Source organism: Saccopteryx leptura, chromosome 7 (genome assembly GCF_036850995.1).
Source record: "Saccopteryx leptura isolate mSacLep1 chromosome 7, mSacLep1_pri_phased_curated, whole genome shotgun sequence".
NCBI lineage: Eukaryota > Metazoa > Chordata > Mammalia > Chiroptera > Emballonuridae > Saccopteryx > Saccopteryx leptura.
This window is the reverse complement of record NC_089509.1, coordinates 66,915,637-66,921,463: the sequence shown is the minus strand read 5'-3', so window position 1 is coordinate 66,921,463 and position 5,827 is coordinate 66,915,637. Positions and strand designations below refer to the sequence as shown.

General features: G+C 37.8%; 1 non-coding gene across 1 annotated transcript; it reads left to right on the top strand.

The window, feature by feature from the left end:
• Positions 1-337: 337 nt before the first annotated feature.
• On the top strand, positions 338-467 carry LOC136379274 (small nucleolar RNA SNORA51). The gene has a single exon (XR_010746752.1). It is a non-coding gene; the product is annotated as a small nucleolar RNA SNORA51 (small nucleolar RNA).
• The last annotated feature ends 5,360 nt before the right edge of the window (positions 468-5,827 follow it).

Here is a 5,827-nt window from a genome sequence, read left to right as displayed (position 1 = left end):
ATGCTCTGCCCCTCCGGGGCATCGCTCTGCCGCAACCAGAGCCACTCTAGCGCCTGGGGCAGAGGCCAAGGAGCCAACCCCAGCGCCCGGGCCATCTTTGCTCCAATGGAGCCTTGGCTGCGGGAGGGGAAGAGAGAGACAGAGAGGAAGGAGGGGGGGTGGAGAAGCAAATGGGCGCTTCTTCTATGTGCCCTGGCCGGGAATTGAACCCGGGTCCCCCGCACGCCAGGCCGACGCTCTACCGCTGAGCCAACCGGCCAGGGCCCATTCTACTTTCTATACAGCATTCACCCTTGCACTTACATACAACTCAGGTAAAAAAAAAAATGACTCATGTGGCCTCCCCTTGCTTAACTGAGGCTGTGTTCTTACACTGACTCTGCAGAAAGAGGAGGCAGGTAAACCCACCCCATATACATCTCAGCCCTGGCTCTTTGCCTGGTCTGTATTGTGAATGGGGGACATGGGGGAAAAAATGACTCATGTGGCATCTCCATCAGAATCTGTACCTATATCTAGCCTTCTTTTTTCACCTAAATTATACTGAAAATTTACTTGATTATTGACTGTTCATTATTTAATTCTTGTATGACATATTTAAAATGCAATGGTAAAGTCACGTCCCTTTCTCTATAGCAGGGGTAGTCAACCTTTTTATACCTACCGCCCACTTTTGTATCTCTGTTAGTAGTGAAATTTTCTAACCGTCCACTGGTTCCACAGTAATGGTGATTTATAAAGTAGGGAAGTAACTTTACTTTATAAAATTTATAAAGCAGAGTTACAGCAAGTTAAAGCATATAATAATAATTATTTACCAAGTACTTTATGTTGGATTTTTGCTAAGTTTGGCAGAATAAATCTTTATAAAACAACTTACTATAGTTAAATCTATCTTTTTAGTTATACTTTGGTTGCTCCGCTACCACCCACCATAAAAACTGGAATGCCCACTAGTGGGCGGTAGGGACCAGGTTGACTACCAGTGCTCTAATGTATCTTGGAGACTGATAGGGGGGTTTCTTGTGAGTAGGGTATTTTTGGAAACATGCTGAGACACAAGTGCACAAGGTTCATTGGAAATAATGCCTATTGGTGATTACAGGAGGAGGAAGTAGGACTGGGCAGGGAGCACTTGCAAGTCATGATGCAATCTGACAAAACCTTGCTTAATGCACCGGGGAGCTCCAGAGCAAACACTGCCTATTAGCGGAGTCCTGCATTGGGCAAAACTGGCCAGGCCCCAGTACCCTGCAGAGCTACATCATCAGGTGCTGCCTAGGCAAAGCATGGCCTCGGCTGGAAAACTCAGGCAGGTCTTGAAGCAGTTGGTGGCTGTCAGCTCACTACACTTTTTATAGATAAATATGTTTTTTTCTTGAAGGAATAATTTAGTAGCATACTGCCACAGTTTCCATTGGGAGACCAAGGTAAAACAAGCACAATATCTGTGAAATGTGACATAACAGAAGTATATATATAAAAGCTAAAGGGGTGAAATTAATATACTATATCAATGTAAGAAATGTAGCACTGAGCACAATTTGAATCTCATTAGAATTTAGACAAGTGAAAATCTAGTATTTCAAGAGATATGTTGCAATGATCACAACTTTTTAGAGGTAATAATTTTCATTTTTAAATTGTTTTAAAACTTATTTAAAACTTCTGATTACCTAATTGCAATTTTATGACTGAGTGACTGGATGTTTGATGCAATCCATGCTTGTTTGTTAAAATACAGACCCTTAGATTATAACTTCATTCACAATTCCTCAAAATGGAATTTTGTATGTTGCAATATAACACAGAATATTAACCTATATGTTAAAAAAAAATGTTTTGATGGTTAAATGAATCAGGGAAAGGCAAATGATAAACAAGACAGACATAGACCTTTACTAAAATTTCTCAGGGCTTTTAATGTGCAAATCTACATTATAATCTCAAATGGTGAACGGGACATGGTCAATAGAGAACAGTAGTCCCCCTTACCTGTGGGTTAGCTTTCCACAGTTTCAGTTACCCGTGGTCAACCGTAGTCTGAAAATATTAAAAAAAAAATTCCAAAAACAAATAAATATATTCATAGGTTTTAAATTGTAAACTGTTCTGAACAGTATGATAACGTCTCCTGGCCTCACGCTCCAATCTCCCGGGGATGTGAATCATTCCTTTGTCCAGTGTATCTACACTGGATATGCCATCTGTCTCTTAGTCACTCAGCAGCTGCCTCGGTTATCAGATCAGCCGTTGTGGTATCACAGTGCTTGCATTCAAGTAACCCTTATTTTAGTCAACAATGGCCCCGAAGCCATTCACATTATAGCATAATTTTATAATTGTTCTATTTCACTTGTTAACATTGTTAATCTCTTACTTTGTTTAATTTATAAATTAAACATTATCACAGGGATGTCTATATAGTAAAAACATAGTATGTACCTATAGGGTACTAGCTATGGTTTTAGGTATCCACCGGAAGTCCTGGAATGTATCCCCCACAGATAATTGGGAACACCTGTCTTCAAAATTGTCATACATAATGGAACATAGAGCCAAAACTAGTTTGGGAATTGACAAACTAATGAACTTTAAATTTATCCATATGAAGAAATTTAGTCAATTGCTCTAATTTTTAAAAAAATCCAAACAATAGACTATATTTTCAGTTTTTATCTGCATATTTAACATTAGATAGACAAAAGTCCAATTTTCTGTTTCTTTGTTAAAGAAAAATGTTTTTTCTAACATAAATATCATATTTTAAAACCATTAGTTAATAACACTACGTAGAGGCCAAAGGCAGCGGTAATTATTTGCATCATCATCTAAATTGGCTTTCCTTTTAATAGAGCCCATTTTCACTATAATAAAAAGCATGATAGAAGCTGATTAAAGCTGGCTGGAGCAGTTTTCATTTAAGAATTTCTCTTCCTGTGTCAGTCCATGTTTCTCCCTTAATGTTATTTTAATGCAGTCATTTTATGTTTGAAAATGAAGGCAATCATGTCAGTCCACGAGCTGGCAAAAGACAGTTATTGATTTTTACAAATCAGTCACCTTTAAAAATCCATATGAGATGCATATTTATTATTTTGCAAGTGCACATCAGTTTCTGTAGAAACAAGAATAAATGCATGATAAAGCAAAGCATTTTGAAAGAATGGAAAGGTGAGAAATAGCTTGCCTTAATGTGTTTCTTTACATTATGTCACTTTAATAAACATTCCTCATTGATTATGTCTCCCATAGTATGGGTAATTTTCATTAGCTTGCAATGTGCCAAATACAAAAACTGACAAACTTTAAAAATGACATACTCTAGGACCACAATTAGCTCACTGAATTATTGGAACTCACCTGTAACAATATCAATTCATCTAACTTCATCAAGGAAAGTGTTCCTATCAACCTATGTAAAAATGATTTTGGTATATTGAATCATATCATACATGTATCAGGGCAATGGTTTTTTTTCAACTGAATTTATTGGGGTAACAGTGATTAATAAAATTATATAGGTTTCTGATGTACAATTTTATAACATATCATCTGTGTTCACCACCCCATCAAGTCTCCTTTCATCACCATTTATTCTTCCCTTTACCATTCTCTAGCTTCCCTCTCCCTGCGTTCCCTCTGGTAATCATCATACTGTTGTCTGTATGATGAGGTTTTTTTTCTTTGTTAAATCCCTTAAGTTTCTTTCAAGCAGCCTCCCCCAAACACCTTCCCCTCTGACGGCTGTCTGCTCCGTGTATCCATGCCTCTATTTAGTTTGTCAGTTTATTTTGTGCATTAGAGTCCACGTATAAGTGAAATGATATGGTACTTGTTTCTCTCTGGTTAGCTAATTTCTCTTAGCATAATAATTACCAAGTCTTATCGTGGTATCACAGAAAGTAAGATTTCATTTTTATGGCCGAATAGTATTCTATTGTATAAATATATCATGGCTTTTTAATCTACTCATTTACTGATGGGTACTTGAGCTGTTTCCAGATCTTAGCTATTGTAAATAATGGTGCAATGAATTAGTGTTTTGGGTTTCTTAGGAGGTATTCTTAGAAATGGGTTTAAAAGGCAGTTCCATGTTTAATTTTTTGAAGAAAGTCCATATTGTTTTCCACAGTAGCTGCATCAACCTGCATTCTCAACAGTGTGAGAGTTCCCTATTCTCAACAATCTTGCCAATATTTGTTGTTTGTTGATTTATTTATGATAGCCATTCTAAAAGGTATAAGGTGATATCTCATTGTGGTTTTAATTTTAATTTCTTTGATGATTAGTGATGTTGAGCATCTTTTCATAAGTCTATTGGCCATCTGTGTGTCCTCTTTGGAGAAGTGTCTTTTCAGATCCTCTGCCTATTTTTTTAAATTGGATTGTTTTGATTTTTATAAGTTAATAGAAATTTTGATATTTTGCCCTGAGTAAAAATATTTGTTAATATTTTCTCCCATTCAGTGGGCTGTCTTTTCATTTTGTGGATGGTTTCCTTTGCTATGAAAAACTTCTTAGTTTGATATAGTACCATTTGTTTATTCTTTTTGTTTCCCTTACTCAAAGAAATATATCAGAAAATATATTGCTTTGAGACATGTCTGAGTTTTTTAACATTTTTTTTTTTTTTTTGTATTTTTCTGAAGCTGGAAATGGGGAGAGACAGTCAGACAGACTCCTGCATGCGCCCGACCTGGATCCACCAGGCAGGCCCACCAGGGGGCGGTGCTCTGCCCACCAGGGGGCGTCGCTCTGTTGAGACCAGAGCCACTCTAGCGCCTGGGGCAGAGGCTAAGGAGCCATCTCCAGCGCCCGGGCCATCTTTGCTTCAATGGAGCCTCGGCTACGGGAGGGGAAGAGAGAGACAGAGAGGAAGGAGAGGGGGAGGGGTGGAGAAGCAGATGGGCGCTTCTCCTGTGTGCCCTGGCCGGGAATCAAACCCTGGACCTCTGCACGCCAGGCCGACGCTCTACCACCGAGCCAACCGGCCAGGGCTCCATGTCTGAGTTTTTACTGCCTATGTTTTCTTTTGGGATTTTTATGGTTTTGAGTTTAACATTGTCTTTACTCCATCTTGAGTTTATACTTGTGTATGGTGTAAGAAGGTGGTCTAGTTTTATTTTTTGCACGTATCTGTCAAATTTTCCCTACACCATTAATTTACTAGACTATCTTTACCCCATTATATGTTTTTGCCCTTTTTGTCAAATATTAATTGAATACAAAGGTGTGGGTTTATTTCTGGGCTCTTTATTCTGTAGTAGTGATTTTTTATGTCAGTACCATGCTGTTTTGATTACTACAGTCATGTAATATAGTTTGATATCAGGTAGTGTGATTCCTCCTATTTTGTTTTTTCTAAAGATTGCTGGGCTATTCTGGGTCTTTTGTGGTTCCATATGAATTTTTGGAACATTTGTTCTAGTTATGTGAAATGTGCCATTGGTATCTTAATAGGAATTGCACTGAATCTATAGATTGCTTTGGCTAGAATAGACATTTTAGTGGGCAATGGTTTTTGAACTGTGTTCCACAGTCTTTGAGGGAAAGTGAGAAGAACTACCTTGAAGGTCGCCCTTGAGGTCAGAAGGCAAGGAATAGCACACTGAATACTGCCAAATACTTCCCATATCCCCTTTCTACCAGGAAAGTTACATATCCCAGTTCTGTGTAATAATTCATTTGAGGACAAAACAAACAAACAAGACCCCAAATGAACAAACTCTACTAGGAGAATTTTTATTTTTAAATGTATATGTCATCAAGCACACTTTAGTAGTAAATATTAGCAACAAATTATATAAAAACATACTTTTTACAA